The sequence below is a fragment of the Varroa jacobsoni genome, unplaced genomic scaffold (assembly GCF_002532875.2).
Source record: "Varroa jacobsoni isolate VJ856 unplaced genomic scaffold, vjacob_1.0 contig00813, whole genome shotgun sequence".
NCBI classification, from domain to species: domain Eukaryota; kingdom Metazoa; phylum Arthropoda; class Arachnida; order Mesostigmata; family Varroidae; genus Varroa; species Varroa jacobsoni.
Genome location: NW_019214532.1, coordinates 1 through 18,244, shown reverse-complemented (window position 1 = coordinate 18,244; position 18,244 = coordinate 1). Strand labels below are relative to the sequence as shown.

At 45.6% G+C, this 18,244-nt stretch overlaps 1 long non-coding RNA gene across 2 annotated transcripts; it reads right to left on the bottom strand.

The window, feature by feature from the left end:
* Positions 1-4,084: 4,084 nt before the first annotated feature.
* Positions 4,085-17,984, bottom strand: LOC111271632 (uncharacterized). Of its 2 annotated transcripts, none has more exons than XR_002686990.2 (3): positions 13,030-17,984; positions 5,614-5,756; positions 4,085-5,253 (listed from the first exon to the last, which is right to left on the bottom strand). It is a non-coding gene; the product is annotated as an uncharacterized LOC111271632 (long non-coding RNA). The 2 variants fall into 2 exon arrangements; XR_002686991.2 differs by having other exon boundaries at positions 5,614-5,749.
* Positions 17,985-18,244: the final 260 nt, after the last annotated feature.

Below are 18,244 nucleotides of genomic sequence, written 5' to 3'. Positions count from 1 at the left end.
ACCAGCAAGTCGCTATAGCATAATGCATTGCATTGGAGGCACTTCGCTTTTACTACGACTACCATCGCTGCATCAGCTGTTCGTCTTTGCCACGTATTCTGCGACCTGAGGTGGTTTATATAATCGACGGACCGAATATATGTATGTAAACAGTAGCTTACCTACAAACACAGAGTTGTTTCAACGACGTAGAGTAATAAAATTCAAGAAAGTCTCGATGCTGGTCGTTTCTTGCTTCCGTAAATAACGTGTAGCAGCGGCGGCGGCGGCGGCGGTGACGCTGCCCGTTGTAATCATACCCGTCGCAGTCGTTGTAATATATAGAGTAGTTTAGTTAGTTCACTATTGCTCGCCTGCTCTGTGTACCGATTACCGCTACGCAACGCAACGCATCGCTCCCCCTAACGTCGTGACAGGCTACTGATTGAGTTCCTTGTTGTCTTGCCTTTCGTACAATAGAAAAATGCCCGACGTATAATCTGCGGTTCTGCTCAAGCAGCGGCTGTGGCTTCTGCAGCCGATAATGAATACCATACCAAAACAATTATAGCAGTTAACTAGCGAGTCCAAAGATACGTTTTTCTCTTACTTTTTCATTTTGCTGGTTAATATGCTATCGGGAATCTTTGTCATTAAAAAATAGAAGAAGATAATGAAAATGAAATGTAATCGGACAAACGACTTGCGCCATCTCAGGAATTGCATTGCAATCATCAGCGTGTCCTGCACGCTCACAGACACACGCTTCGGCCAAGAACTACCCAGCTAGTCCAAGCTCTTCTTCTTCTTCTTCTTCTTCTAGGCTATTTCTACGTAGCGATGATGAGTGCAAACACATACACCAAAACAGCCCAGTATAGCGAACACATCGGGAAACGAATGCCCCAGTCGTGGCATATTTGCTAGCTAGCGTGGCGACGATTATTGCCATCGTCCACTCGTCTATGTATTTTCGGGCAAATACTATTCATAACACCTCAACGCATCCAGACGAGACAAGCGATAGATAGCTTCTTCGTTCGTTGATGATAAATCGCCGACGCTCCAGCCGTCACACCCGGAGCCGATGCCGTCACCAATTGGCGGAAACTTAAACCTCCGCTGTGGCATTACGGCTTTAGATAGATATTGGGGCGACGGGCGAATTCCCTGTGACAGTTATGGGGTGCTGTCGGGTGCAAAAAGCAGTGCATTGAACCAAACAATCGCTTGTGCTAATTCCAGCAACGGTAGCGATCGCGAGGGTGCGATAGAATCAAAATCAACACGAGAAAATCGAGACGGCATGAAATCTCGTTTTACCGAACGACCATCTTCATTTCGTCGGTCACGTCACCATCGACGGCGGCGGCTGCATTTCGTTAAATTGACGCCCCGAGGCACGAAAGTTGTGCCGCACCATTTAATCAATAGAGGGGAGGAGGGGAATGGAGGAGGGAGGAGGGGGAAGGAGTAAACTGGCGGAAAAGCCATCCTTATTGTGGATAGATATTACGCAATATTAGAACGGACACAAATTGTGAAGGAACCACATGAACGAGCGCAGTGTCCGGCTAAAGAAGGAGCTCAGCTGAAGCAAATAGATAGAACAGGAAGTGTGCACGAATAAGGGAAAAGCGATTTCAACTTTTGTTTATTTTATAGTTACCTTCAAGTTTGGTTAATGTATTGCAATGGCTGTTCTCTAAGGCTGCGGGCCGTTATATATAGGCCACAATGTTACAAGTCATCTATGCCGATCGGAACTGTGATCAATCTTTGGCTATTATGAATGTTAGCTGTCCTTATTACTACGTTGTTTACCTTGGGTCCTTGATTTAATAGTAAAAATTATACAGATAATATGATACCACAGACACATGCAGTATCATTCTACTTAGTAAGAACTTTGCGCCCTCAGAAAGAGAAAAATGTTTGTTACCAATTTAACAATCTCATACAGACATCAAACCTCCCGTAAAACGGGGAGCCTGGGCAAAGCTTTCGGACAGATAAAAGCATGTGTAGTTATAATAGTATATATGGCCACTCATGTGTTCTATTATTCAGCAGGGCAGTAAGTATTGCATACAAAAAAATGGAAAAATCGGCTAAGCGTCCCATAGCATCTAAGTGTTCGCAGTCTTCTCATATAGAGGATTCACACGCTGGGGCAATCGTAAAAGATTTCTTCAGTTAACTTCAAAACTGCGAGGTACATTAATTTCATCTGAAAGAATAGAGAAAAAGAGAAATGTAAGAAAAAATAGATTTTTGCCGAAGAAAGCCTCGCTATAGATACCTAATCGACATACAAAAGCATATGTTACGTGAAAGCTTTCCTAACTAACGCCTAATAGGAATATTTGGTTCTATAAATTGCGTTCGGGACTGCTGAAAATACCGAAAAGATTACTGAAACTTTATTAAGAAATGGCATGCGATATGTGGAACTGGCAAACAAGAATAAATTTGAAGCTTCTTGCTGACAAAGCTACAGCCAAATTTGTGGAGAAGTACTTACCTCGGTGAATAAAACGTTCGAATACGTTGAACGTACGTTAAGTTAAAGCACTTGAAAGGGCACAGGAAGTTGCAGCAATAATTTGCTTGCTTTTTCAATATTGCCTGTACTGTCCTCCCAACCTTGCGTCTATTCTAAGGTAATTTTTTACGAACTTGCTTTGCTGCAATTTCCTCGCTAATTTAAGGCGCTGAATACTTTTTCTTTCAGCTTACAAACACTGTGAGATTTATAAGCACACGCTAAGGTTTTACGAAAACTATACAAATATATATATTAGGGTATTATACGTATGCCTATGCGACCATTTCAATGTCGGCTAATAGGAGATATCAGTGAACTAATTAAATAACTTGACTGAAGGATACTTAATAAGTTATGTATGAACAATGCTACAGCCCACGGTTAGCTATTTAAAATCACCCTCTGGCTCGAGTTATACAGAAAGTCAAGAATGTTTCGTAGAATATCTCGGCGTTCAGAGTACCTAAACATGTATTACTACCTAGAGAATTGACGGTAATTTTTTTCGTCTTAGTCTGAATGATTTGTTTTGATAAATCCAGTTGGTGATATAGTTTTGTCAAATGCATTATGACTAACAATATTCGTGTGAGCTCTGCACCTTCATTCTAAATTCAAATTGGAAAACCAATTTCTATAAATCATTTGATCCGGACAATTTCGAAAAAGCAGAAAACATTTATCTTATCTCTACCTTTTCGTTGCATCCTAGTTCAATCTGCGTCTAATTTTAAGGCTGTTATTAGTCGGCCTTATTAATATACATTAACAAGATGTAAACATCGTGGATAAGCACAAAATCCTGTTGCATCATTGCGTGTATATTGTCAAACTATAGCGATTTGATAGCCTCGACGATCCCAGAGGTGGTGAAATGGTAATGTCTTTGCCTACCAGGCCCAAGAGTCCGGGTTTTATGCAAACGGAGTTAGTTGCTTCAGGCAATGCTTAACAGCAGTACCAAGCGTAAGGTTCAGAAGGTTCATTTTTAACTATTAACCATCGGTAAAAACAAGGCAGCAGAAGAATACAAACGAAAAATGTAGAACTATTATTTGTTAGGAACTTGGAAAAATCAAAGAACAAAAAACCGCTAGTCCTATTCTAGGTGAGCTAGTCCTTTTAGCCGGTTCTAAGCAGAGAACAGTTAATAGTTGAGGGCTACGTTTTCCTACTCTGGGATGTATCACCAGTTACATAAGAGATAGGATTAATCTTAGATCTAGGAAGGCCAGTAGGGAACTCTCACATCGGCAAGCTATAGAAAGATAAGAGCTAATAATGATTCAAAGGGCTATGAAGCAAAGATGCTGAGAACGTGACGAAGCCGTCGGAAATGATGATCGAAGAATGCTTTAGGTAGCTGAGATATTGCTTAAACAGCATAATTTTGAAAGATTCGAGAAAAACAGCTATTACCTTTACATAAGGTCGTTTTACAAACAAAGAAGAAAAAGAAAAAAAAAAACAGATGAGAAATCGTGCATTGTTAGTACGGCGGAAAAGCTGTCGCAAGGAGCCGATGAATTTCAATCTGAATAGTGAACAAACAACAAGAAGCCACTTCCGAACGATTGTTTATTACCGACAGATGGGTTCCCGAACAGCTCCGAGTAGAGCACGCTCACAAAATAGATAGCCTTTTACATATTCTATAAAGTTTCATGTGGTATCAACGGCTCTATTTTCTGTTACCTCGCTCATTTCAGGTATTCGGCAGATGTTGTTCTAGCACTATAGCGCCTTCTGTTAAGCTACATCACCTTCGATGTTGCCGTTCGCAAAAGATATGTTTCCGAGCACAGCTGAACCTTTTTTACGTCTCGCGAGACTCAGCTGCTTCCTAACCTGAGTGACTGAGCCTTGTCATCTGGCAAATATAGATTTTCTAATTTTTCCCTTGCCAGAGCGACTTTGATTGTGTAGAAAATCTGGTACGAAATCGATCATAGTGTCAACCCAGTTTAGACCTGAATTCGGCTTGTTGGCCGTAAGCTATTCTATTGAGAAATTTTCTGTTCAAACAGCTTAACATCGAACTTGCAATTGTAAAAGCTGTTGCTACATAAAATATTATTATATTTACATTGCGTATATTTGAAAAGCCCTTTTCTTTCTGCTTAGTTCAGCATTCGTACAATACTTTATGTACCATTGTTGCAGTTACTATTTTCTTTACTGTTACTTCCCTTACCCCCGAGCATAGATCGTGCACCCCATGAAATACTACCTCTATCTCTAACAGCAGCCCCTTTTCATTTTCACGTTCTGCGCCTGCCTAGAAGGCCATTTTTGCTTCTCAGTGTGACACTTATATCGCAACAGGTAGTCGCTGCTGTCTCCAATGGTAAGCATGTTCGCTGGTAGATATACCTACGTTACGGTCACTAAAACATATTAATTTTTTTCGTTCCGAGCGAACTTCTACCCGAAATACGAAAGAACGCTTCTCGGCCGTTATCGACTAGCATTGCTGACGGTGGCGGCACATCAGTCGTCCGTTTTCAGTTTCTTTTGCGAATCTCTAGAGCTGCATTTTTGTTCGCCCGCTGACAGGGATCGCGTGTGCCTGCTGCGTTCGAGTAAGCTCAAGCAGCCGAGGAAAATTACGATACTCCTTCGACTGATGCCGACATGTTACCTGCGTTGTAGAATTCGAACACCGTAATGGCAGCCGTGGTCGTGCAAATCGGAGATCGGGACGATTTCGATCTGCTCTGTTCCAGCTACTGAAACAATAAGATGGCAGATGTCACCAGCAGAAATGGCGTCCTTCTTATTTGTTTCATTTACACTAGATGAGAATGAGCAAATGTAAGCGAGATTCACAAATTCGATAGGCTCTTTGTCCTATCAATAACAGAAAAATCTAAGATTATACCTTGTGACGTTCCTGATTATTTATTATGAAGTCACTTCACATTATACGGGGAAGTAAACGAGGGATAAGCTCTGATTCATGGAGAGACATTTTCAATATATTGTGTTGATACAAAAACGATAATGCTATTTTTTATGAAAATACATTCAATAGTAATATTAAGAATAACATAACCTTTCGATTTTTTTACATTACACATACCTACCTGTTCGAGATAAAATATGCTAAACCTGTGCCCCCTTGCCCGGCGACGGATAAGGGATGATCCAGATCACAAGCCCGCATGCGTATATATCCAGTGAATATATATATCCGCTGACATCTTCTCTATCCGGTCACAGCTGTTACCTTGTAGGGAACGCACGATGACAGTATGTTTACTTTTCACACACACACACACACACACACACATATATATTCATTCATACGCCAGGATGGTTGACAGCTTTTCGTTCGCACCGCCAGGTTCTCACCGCACTCCAGAAATCCAAAACCCGGGCGCGATATTGTCACGATGGCTGTTTCTATTGCTTATATCAACTGTGGGATGTAACTGTTCGCCCTTTGATGTTGTATTGGGGGCACTTTCACTCTTCAAACGTTATTTACTGTTTTTCTGAGGAACGAGTAAACGAAAAAGCGAGTCGATCGCCGCTGTGTCGGGTTCAAACGCGCTGAAGAAAAGGAAAGAGAAAGCGCTGGCCGGGCAGCGGAAATCGTTTGTTGGTAGCTTGAATAGACATTGATCATGAAGTAGCAAGAAATTTTCACGTACGCTTTCCACTGTGCGATGAGTCTGTCAGAGATGGCGTGCGTCGCCGCTGGTAGTAGTAGTAGTAATAACAACACGTATGGTAAAAAAAAAAAAAAAAAAAAAAGTCCCAGTTCTCTTCAGCGACTTCGTTGCATAAATGAGCACCGATGGACGACTAAAAAGACCAACTCATGCTTGCAAGCGAACTGTAATAAAAATACTGCAGCTACCGCATTTGCTGTCGCAATGCGAGTTGTGGTCGTATTTTTTTTTGCTTTGGTGCTGCTTGACAAAAAACTGACCAATATAATACTAGAAAATGCATATGTTCATGCTTTATACATCTATTATCCAGTCAGAAATAACTATTCTGAAGGAGAAGCCTTCATTACTCTACGTGATCCCCTGACAGTGTTTCGGGCCTAAGGGAACGTTCGGGGGGTATTCAGTCATAAAGTCTATAACTCCCATTATTTTCCAAATTTTGACCCACCGAGTATTACACACCCGCTGTTGTAGCGGGTCTTCAGTGTTTCTTACCTTACCTTACCGATACCTTAGTACAGGCATGTATCTTGCACACTATTGGCGAAAACGCTAGTGAAGACTGAGGCGGCAAAAACTAGCATTGTCATTGAAAGTACCCATCAACCAAGTCCTAGTTTAAAATATGCACGCAGACGTACATACAGGTCCCGATAAATCCATGAACACAGAGATACAACTTTAAAAGGAAAAGGCGTCCAAGGAGAGAAGAGCAGCGACAGTAGCAAGAGACAAGAAGGACTAATTGTTGCTGTTATACTAGACGAAAAGCAAAGTGGAGGAGGAGGAGGAGGAGGAGGAGGAGGAGGAGGAGGAGTCTCGATGGCGGAACAACACTGTCGAAGAAAAATGGCAATGAAGAAGCGGTAAAGCAAATAGCAAAAAAGGAATAACCTCGTCAAAAGTCGTCCTGTCTACTAGAGCCGTTTGACGTCCCCAGAGTAACTGAGAGTTCTGTTCATTTGTTCAGCTGCTGGGGCCACCGTTGTTGGAACAGCAGCGTCGATGATTTCGTCATCAAAGAAAGATTCATCCAAGCAATCAAACAACGAACTATTCCCGCTTCTGCGACTTCGTTAGCAACTATCCCCAAGCTACTTCAACAGCAGCAAAGCGGACGCTGGCAAACTAAGTGCTTCCCTCTACGGCTGACTTTTCCCTCCTGCAGATACTTCTGCTTCTGCCTCAGCCATTACTACTCTTTTAGTTGCCGACGCCGGTGCGCTGAAGTCGATTGCTGATTTTGGTTGGCTGGCTGGCTGGCTGCCTGCTTGAAGTGGCAGCACTAGCACTGCTGGTGGCAGAAGGATGGCGCCGAGCTCGGAGTTGTGATGTAGGTCACTTGGGGAATCCGCCGTTGCTATGACTTCTGCCGATACGCGGCTGTCACCACAGTCACGGCAGCGGTAACAAATGCCGCTGGCGAGTAAGCAGATGTTACGCAGCCGGTGCACCGGCTACAATCAGACAAGCACATGGATTGGAAAACACATACACAGATGTCTCTAATAAAAGCAATGTAGCGACAGGTTAAAATACAAACAGGCATAGAGATTGTCAAAATAACGATGCAGACATGAAGCTCACCTCTGCTTTTTCCGTTTCAGTTGATGTGAGTCGCCCTGTTCTAGCTATCAGCCCCGGCGCGAAACGTTAATAAGTTTCAAACAATATCTCCTAGAAAACCCAGGAACAGTTAAGCGCAATGCCATGCTCGCTTGCCTGTTTAACGACCTGCCCATCAGGTTTGTCTACATAGTTGGGGCACCTCTGGGTAGGTTAGCGCCTGTTCTTCGCCAAAAGGTGTTTAATACGTTCTCTTGTTTGCTATAGGGAGGCAGACAGACAAATATTTTTGCCACGAGCTGAATGTGTGACGTTTCCTTATGTACGTGAGGTTGAATTAGTTACTGTATTCCGATGTGCGTGATGCCTGAGTGTACATACGTCATGTATCGGTGAATGGCGGTCCAAAACGGTCCGAGTGTGTGTGTGTATGTGTGTGTGTGTATGTGTGTGTGTGTGTGTGTGTGTGTGTGTCTGTGTGTCTGTGTGTTGCTTCCGTCCGAGGGAAACGGAAAAAGAAACACTTCCGACGACGACGAAGTCGTCGTCATTGTTGGCGGCGGTGACTTGGCTTACGGCTGCCTCGGTTCCAGCATCAACGGCTTCAGCTCTATTGAGTAAGTGTAGCTGCAGAACGACTCACTCACTAACCCAGCCGTTTTGCCGCAGATGAAGCGCTCGCGCACACAATCATGACACACAGCGGCACGGCCAGCTCGACCGAGATCTGACAGCGTGTCTCTACTACAATCCAACCGGTGGCCAGCGATTCAGTCTCGGTCCCAGAACGGGGTTTCCTTTTTGTCGGGTTCAGACCCGGCCAGATCCAGGCGATCGTGTTGCCTACTAAAAGCAGCAGATCAACCCGCAAGATCCTTCCGTTGCAAGTGGTTACCACAACCACCGCTGCTGCTGTTGCTGTTGCTGCCGGGAAGAAGTTCCCTTCACCGAGCCGTCATGCCCATCGCCACCAACAGCGGGAACACCAATAGCGACGTCATGGAGCAGCTGCTACGACTGTGGTCCGCTGCGGCGGATGCTTGACGCTGCTGCAGCCGATGGAACTAGTGGTCGTTTGAGAGAACAGCGCAGTAGCAGGAAGAAACGGCAACATCAGCGGCGGTAGCAATGGCAGCTGCTGCTGAGAGTGTAACCGGCTGCACTGTTTCACTGATTGACTGCGACTCGAGCCCTATCCGTCGCAACAGAAAGTGAAGAAAGTGAGCCCGTTCCAGCGACCACTCGGCTTCTGACCGCGGAGCCCGGCGGATGTCCGTCAGACACGTCCCACAAGTTCCTGTTTGCCACTGTGCTATCGTGTACTGCCGCGGTTGCTATAGCTACTATGAGTAGTATTATACTAGTGCTGGTATACCGTATCATAAACTTCGTACTGCATTGCGCTGGTTTGCATAGGATACTATAAAGGATACGTAGAAAGGAAAACGGTGCCCTGTTGTTGTGTCCTACGTCGTGGTCAGCATCGCTAGACCCTATTGAGGAGCGCGCAATAGGACATAGATCAACTACCGCTACAGATCCAGTAGTTGTAGGCACTCGCATATTGTACGATCACAGACGACTGCGAGTGTGGAGTTTCAGGCTTAAAGTCGCGTATCACAGTTATTGGAACTCTTTTAGCTGGGCACCTAGCCGCGCTGGATGGTGACGAGTATGGAGCGTGTCAGATCGCCAACTATTACATCAGCAGTTAGCGTTAATTTTCAGCTGGGTAGCCGTGAATTAGTTGTTCCGGCCATCTGACAGTAAATTGCAACCCACACCTGATTTACCTTTATACAGATTGCATAGATTTCTTAGAATCGTAATTGCTAAATTCAGTTACCTGTGTGTTGAAAGTGCGGAAGTTAGGACGGTTACAATAAGGACAACGAATCGTGAACACAACATACAATCGCTGCTGTTTCGAGTGAAGCTGATTGAAGTGTCTGTTCCGTCCCTGTGAATGTGCTTGTGCGTGAACGGTGCTATTTCCCTACGTAAAACTGACCTACTTCGAATGGTGAACGAGAAGATTTGAATTGTGCCTCGTTTCTGCTACGACTTCTACCACGACAATGACCACAACTGCGACGACAAAGTGAATGCCAACGCTTGTCAATGAGATCGACTAATGAAATGAACTGAATAGGTTGACTTAAGGAAACCGTGACTGGATATTAATGTGCGCGCTCTCACCATCTGGATAATCAATAGTGTGAAATCTGTCTCTCGTTACCACAGAGAACAACTCAAGAAGCGTTTTTACTTTTTCGTTAATCGTCGCACTTCGCTTGACCAGCAGCGACACCTTTGTTTTAATCTGGGTTTTTGTTCATTATTATCTTCTACAGTCTGAGCAGGCGCAGGGTGCCTTACACTCATTAAAGGTAACAACAATTTCACTAGTGATCGTTTATGTTCAGATACATACGGTATCGTACGAAGGAGAAGTCACGCGGGGTGAACAACGCTATTTACGTCTGCATTTCTCCAGCACCAACAGTCACCAGTCGGTGACCCTTTCAGTGACAGTAGCGAGTCCTGCCTCATCTGTTACGTCGCCTGTCTTGTGTGAGTCTACTACAACAACGCGCGGTACCGCCTCATTGCTCTTTCTCCCCACACTTCAGCTCCCTTAATTGCCCACACTTCGGTCTAGCAGCCGACGCGCAGCAGAAGTCGCCCCGCAGCCAACTAGCACCCTCTGACGGACTGAAGTCTTTCAGCTAAAAACAGCCGACGCAGGACTCAGTAAAATGTCGTCTGCTCCTTTGCCACAACCGCACAGCGGGCACCCGCACGCTCATGCTATCGGGGCGAGTGGTCTGGCCGCCCTTCTAGCGGCGGACCGTGTGGTGAGTCACTTTGGGCATCTAGCGCAGTTGCCCCTACCCTTGACGGGCCTGCCAACCCTGAAGAGTGGCGAGGCGCTGAACAGATTGGCGGCCGGTCCCCACAGCGCTCACGGCGCACACGACGGCGGCTCACATCTCGACTCTATCTGGCTGCAGTTCGCAAAGAAGGCGGCCGAGCACAATCATGAGCTGAACGCCCAACGTTACCGTGACCACCAGCTGCAACAGCGTGAACACCTGGATAAACAGCTTGAACAGCTCGAACAGCAACTTGAGAACAACACTAACAACAACAGCAACAGCTTCGAGAGGGCCCGGGACTTTTCGACCTCTAGCCCCCTTCCGCTGTCGCTTGTTCAGCCGACGAAGGGCAAACGCGATTTGCACTTATCAAACAACAACAATAACAACAGTGGTAACAACAGCAGTGCCACAGTTAAATCTTCATCCGCGTCGACATCAGCACTGAGCACTTCGTCATCCGGAGGTAGCTGTGGCGGGGCCTCCTCAGCTAGTGCCCCTGGTGCAAGCACGACGACAGCAAGTTCATTGTCACCATCAGCAGCCTTACCTTCGGTGACCACGCCGCTGTCGCTGTCGACGTCCACAAACTCAAACTGCTCAACAGCACCCAGTACAGCCGTGCAGACCAGTGTACATTCACCACCGACCAGCAACATGGGCAAGGCCCAGAATGCTGGCGGTGCAGACGGAACCCCGAAACGCCGAGGTCGCGGCAAAGAACGCCAATGGACTTTAATCTGTTACTATGACAACGATGCTGAAGCCAAGGGATTTGTGGCTGCCGAACGTACCTGGGTGATGCAGAAGAAAACGCAGGTTCAAGAAGGAACCAAAGTGTACTACGAGTGCTCGAAATACCGCTCCGCCCGCTGTCCAGCAGCTGTGTCTCTACTATACCATGCGAATAGTGACAAAGTGTCTGTGTTTCGAGCGTCTGGTGACCACAATCATGCCCCGGTAGAGAAGGGGGTTCGGTCGAAAACGGCGCCTGTTGAACGCTTGGATTGCTGCCAGAGCGTCGGTAGTGCTGTGGGTGCGGGAGTTAATAGTGGAGCTGTCGTGCACTCTGGGGATCAACAACATAACAGGGAAAATGCGATGCCGGTATTAACGCCACACCATGCGCCGACCGAGGAATATAGAGGAGGTGAGGCGGCTCCCACACTTCTACGTCCTGTCGCTACTTATCCGAAGCAACCTCAACTTCCTCAAGAGCCAATTCATCCGCTTAAGCGTTTTAAGATGCAACATGCGTCGGGACAGTTTGACTACCTGATCAGTAAATTTCCTGGCCCGGATGCATCTGACGATCAGATCAACAGTCATGGGACACATCCGGGCCTCACTCACGGACATCAACATACGGGGCATTTCCAGCATGCGTTCAAGACGGCCGTAAGTCGATCCGACTACACTGAACTCTCTGAGACCCAGATCTCCGACTCGTCACTCCACATTAAAGAGGAGCCCGGATTAGCATCGCCAGGCATCGAGTCTTCAACCTCGTACGATTCAACGGGCAGTGAACTGTGCCGAGGCGGTTCACCGAGATGTTTTATTCCACAGTGCCCCACGAATCGGTTGCCCCGACCTGAAACATCGTCCAGCCAGAAAGCACCCACGTTGGCTAACCTGCTGGGCCATACGCCAGCGCCACCATGTAAACTTCCTGAATTGGTCGGCTTCCCCGATGACGTTCTCCTTCGTATGGTCTGGTGTATGAACGTCAATCTGAGCAATCCGGACGGCACCCTCAAGATGGCATCGAACGGGGACTTCCTCTGCGAGGCGCACTTCACTAGCGAACGCTTCGACTCAAAAGGAAAACTACGCAAGGACGCTGTACCGACATTGTTCGGCGAACAGGCACGCATCCGCGAAGTGTGCAGTGTCCTGCCCGCCGACCACCCTGATCAGATGGATTGTAAGGTAGGAATCGTTCAACAGATCCAGCAACAGCCCCAACAGCCACAGCTGGCCATCGACTACAATAATAATAGTAGTAATAACACTTGTCCAGTGCAAAATCAGACCCAGCTTCCACACAGTCAACCACAACAGCAGCACCAGCAGCAACACCAACAGCAGCATCAGCTGCAACACACAAGTAACAGCGTCAACAACCCAAACACAAACAACTGCTCAAGCAGTAATAGCAGCAATTGCTTCGACTACTTCGAGCCGACGCTTATCAAGGTTCGAGACTCGGATTTCGATACGATTAAGGTCGAGGACTTCGAGTACATGCTATTGGACTAAGAGTAACCATGATTCTTATAGTACTGATAAAATATAAGTATCGAGACTCCAGTGTAGAGCATAATAATTTGTTGTGTAATAAGAATGGCAATAATCAGCAGGTTATTTTACCTACCTGCAATGCGCGTACGGTGTTGATCGGGGAACTCGGCTTAATGCCGAATCTCGAATCGGCCATTGTTGTTAACTTGTTGACCTTGAGATACCTCCTAGAGATCGTAAATTCGTTTTAATCATTCTGGTTTTAATCATCGTTTGTACCTGCGATAACATGTTAGGCATTCGACCAGTCGGCCAGAGGGAGTCTTTTTGTTCAGACGGTCGAGGTCAATTAATAGTATCTGTGGTTTCATATGGAACATCGTCCAAAGGATGGGATAACGGTGGTGGAACGCCGATTTCTACAATCATAACTCGATGCTGAGCATACGTCTAACGTACTGATAGCCAGTCATTGCGCAAAATATTATAAATTCCCCAGAAATTGTTCATTTTATTAAAATAAGTATATAAAAACGTCTCTTTTCAAATACCCGACCGAGAAATCTGCCTACCACCGTTGCCCTTTGCCCCACCAACTCAAATTGTTTTTACCTAAGCGTTAACATTCTTCACCATATTACAATTTTACATGTATGTGTATATATATATATATATATATATATATATATATATATATATACATATATACGCACTGCGTGTATGATTGAAGAAATATTTTTATATGTCTGCTTGAGTCGGTGATAATACAAATTAAGAAATGTTCTCGCCTGCGATCGGTTCCAATCGATATACGAAATGTCTCGGTTGTGCGTTCATGAAGTGTCGTGCAATGCAGGACCTGTGCCTACAACCCTCAGTTACATTGAGTTCAGTGTCGCGTTGGATTATTCTGGTGCCGTATCATTGGACTACTATGGAGCATATGTGTGTTACGCTGCTTGGATATTGGGACGTAGGCTTTTTTTGAAAACAACTGAAAGATCCAGTGAGCGCGGCAGTAGCGGCAGCTGTGGTTTTATTTATTTTATTAAGCAAACGCCCTATTGTTGTTCTTTCAGGTTTTTTTCTAATAATAGTAAATAAATTAACAAAAAATCTACTTGAAACAGAAACACACATACACTGATATCGCAGAATGGTTCCGCATCGCAACTCGTTGTAAAGTTGGTTTACTCATACTTTTATCTCGTCTGCCGCTACTAAATGCTGTGACTCTGCCCAATATGTATAGCACAGCTGTAGCTCAGATCACCCATTTCAATAAGGCTCATGGAAGGCACGTTCACATTGCGCATACGATGCTAACGTACCACGGAATCAATTCCGGCATGCTTTATCATGGCTGTAGTGCTAGCAGTGCGTGTAACTACTCCTCAGCGCACGTAGTAATAGGATAAGCTAAATAGAAAAATGCAATGTGACGCCTCGAGTCTAGGAAATGTCCAATGAAGTAGAAAGTAGAAACTGAGGTTGTGTAATTTCGACTGCGATATACATTTCATAACAATAATGATGAATAATTTTTCATTCAACCTGATCTTGCGTGCTGCATAGCGCGATGGCCTTTCTACAACCTTTTCCAGCCAAACTGCAATCAGCTGGGAAGCGTCTTTGCTCAGCAAAGCTCTCGTGAAGGCTTATTTTTACCCTAAACGACACTGTAGATCAGTCCTATTACGACTTGACGTCTCATGGCTAATCAAGCGCACCTTCAGGAGCAGATACCGTGTTGCGTCCGGTTAATTTTTCCGTTTGGTCCTTTCTTTACCACGGCCGCCACCTTCTCGACGAATCTTGTCGCTCAGTCTCTTCGCTACGTCATAAGAATGGTTACCACCTCTCCAGGCGCCCCCCAGCAACGCAAAAGTCTGCAGCGAAGCCGCAACTATTACTCTTAGCTGGCGTCGGGGCCAGCAAAAGCCTCGTCGTTGCTAACTTCGTCGGTCGTTGTTTCGTTCTTGCTGCTGCTGTTGTTGTTGTTGTTGTTGTTGTTGTTGTTGTTGTTGTTGTTGTTGACGGTGTTGACAGCGGCAGCCGGAGCGATAGACGCCGTCGTTGTTGTTTGGTTCGTTTCTAGCGAAGGGCTGTAGCGCGAACTGCTGCGTGACGAACGCCTCAAGCCGGGCGCCTTTTGCCCCGCACCACGAGGCCGCTCATCTTAGTGCAAGGTCACCACCTGTATGTAGCATGGCATGGCGTGTCGATGATGGCGGTAGCCATGGCTGTGGTGGTCGTAGTTGTAGTACCCGCGGTGATGACGGCAGCGGTTTCGCCGCTGGTGCTGCCTCTGCTGATGGCGATGATGATATTGGAGGCAAAGCTGCTGATGCTGTTCGTGGCAGTGTTGGGCTGCGAGTTGTGCTTGGCTGGCTGTGTCAACGCTCGTCGTATGGCTGTAGCGTCGGCCATAGCAGGTGCTAATGCTTGACTATGCGCCGCCTGCGTGTCGACCCCCAGCCAGCCAGAGCGACTGCGTCGCTGCGCACAACGGCTGTGATATTCAGTTGTAGGATACAATAAACACGACTCTCGTTGTTTTTCCCCCTCGAGGTCTCCGGGCCCAGCTTACAACAACGTCAACAGTATCGCCATCATCAATCACGGCCTTCCTCCGCTACATCAGACACGAGCAATTCACAATTGAATCTTACATCAAGAATAGATAACTTCATATGTACACATCATTATTCCAGTGTTTTGTCCTGCCTCACCATCACAACAACAAAACTACGTTCAGACACACACACACACACACAAAAAGCAGGACAATCACGATGAATGCATGTTAACGTAAGCAATAACTGTAACACATATAGTAAATAGGCAGCACCGCCGGTTTGAGGAACCGAACCAATCGAATCGATCAATACTTAATACACAGGCATGGATAAGGTATAGCACCCTAACGACAGTAACAACAAAAAATCATCACAACAACAAAAGCAAGCTGTAAGAAGTACGAGACAAAGGAAACGTAGGAAAAAAAAAGTAAGGAAATCGATGGTGACAATGACGGGCGTACGAGTCGTGTTGCCACTGCACAACGAGTAATGAAACACCAACGATCGTAATATCCCATCTCAATCTAGTGGCTGCTAATCTATTTTATATATATATATATAGGTGTGTGCGTCTGTGTGTGGATATTTTTATGATTGTTATTATTATTCTGTTCATGAATGCTGCCTAGGTTAAATTGACCGCTCGATATATTTTTCTAAATACCTGCATTTTGTACATACGACTATATATATATATATATATATATGATAAAAATCTTTTATATATATATACACACACACATCTGAACAAAGGATGTCGATGAGACCAGTAAAAACGGAAAAAAAAAAAAAAAAAAGAAAAGCCAGCGACTGCGAAATCCAAATGCGTGAAGTAAGGAATGAAGAACATTTATGCGATTGAAACAGCAGCGGCTGCAAACGTTCCGTCGAAATGATCTAGTTAATTTGCGCTGGCGCGGCGAGCTCTCCTTGGCAATATCCTCTCCTTTAGTTTCGTACTTTTGTTACCGTCAAACTATTTCATTGATGTGATGAATGCCTTCGTGGATGAAGTGGTACAATGAAGTAACACATTGTTGTATCGTCTAAGAGCTCATGACGTTACTGGTATTATTGGCGCATTAATACTGCAATAACTGCCTTTCGATATTTAAGTCTTAAACGAACGTGTACATATAGCGCAGTGTTTTGTCTTTCATCGTCTCTGTGCAATCAGCTTCATCCAAGTTCCTCATAGCAACATCTGAGTTCAGGCCTTAACGCTTATTTCGTCTTGTCTTCCCGTGAGTGAATCTACAATTATTCTGCACTATAACATTATCACATCAATGGAATAGCTCCGCTCCAGCATCGCCAGTTGGCGGTCCAACTAAGTATTCCTCATTGCGGGGTCCTGGTTCCGTTGCGGCGTACGTCATTCGTCGAGCGTTTCCACTGTCTTCATTACCACCCCACAATTCAGTACGATGACTCTTTGCAACTATATGAGGTTCTTGAAAGCAGCTGTGAGCAAATGTGCCTATCTGTTCGTCTAAGACATGGAGGTACTCTTCTATGTTCACTCGTATTTGCTGTCACAGTATAATGCGTTTAGGTGTGTATGTGTTTTTTGTTATTGTTGATCGTTTTCGTGAGCGTTGTCTTTTTCATATCGATTTAGCTGCTTTCTTGTTCGCTCTATTTACAAACGCACGCAACAGAGCCGAGACCTCCATTCAGTGCCAATCGCTGAAACAACAGCGATGCGATTACTGGCAAACCGCAGACCAACCCCCTCCCCTCCCCTCCCCTCCCCTCCTCGCCTCCCCAACCGGCATATCCAAACACAATTCGATTGTACTAATCATTTTTATATACAACAATCAACAACTTTAGACCATAGACTACTTACTATAAGTTTGTACATGCAACATATACACATATGGACCGATATAGACAACTCGGAGGTGTAGACATATACGAACTGTGTCGCCTAATAGCCCCAATCAGACGTCCGCCAGTTCACTTCTCGAATGCAGAAATGGATACGATGGCTGGATATAGCCAATGCTGTTGCTTTTGCTGTTGTAGTGGGACCCCAGTAAAAATATTGAGCCCCCTACTCTTAGCGATAGCACTTCAACGACTCGTGCTACGACCATCGATTCCAGTACTGGCACAACTAACGCTAGCTAACCGTTGATATTGTTCGGTTCAATACTATGCCCCAAACCACCCACCCATTATATGCCTGGTCCAACTTAGCTGGTGTGTGATCGTTGCTGCCGTGGCAGTAGCGTAACGCGGATAACGAACCGACCACGTCTGCTGTTGTTAGAATATTATGAATAAGGCAAGAAGAACACGCGGACAACTAAGACGAGAACCGGCACCAGCAGCAGCAGCTTCTATGCGCCGTCATTACTACTACTACTACTGCTGCTGCTGCTGCTGCCGCCGCCGCCGCCGCCGCCGCCGCCGCCGCCGCTGCTGCTGCTGCCGCTAACCCTGATGATAAAATAAAGTCCTCGACTGTGTTTTTACGTATTCCGCGTTGTTGTCCTTGTGCTGTGCTGCCCTATGGTGGTGTTTTGTCTGTCTGTCTGTCTGTCTGTCTGTCTGTCTGCCGGTCCGTGTGTTCAATGTAGTATATATAAATATATGCGTGTGTGTCTGTGTGTGTGTGTGTGTGTTTGGTAGTGCCCTTCTGTGCGCGAATCTGTGCTGAGCAGAAGCTTCAAGCAACGACTTTGACGATGATGATATTCGACAACAGTGCACGTTATGCGTGTTACCGATCCGTACACATACACACACATATATATA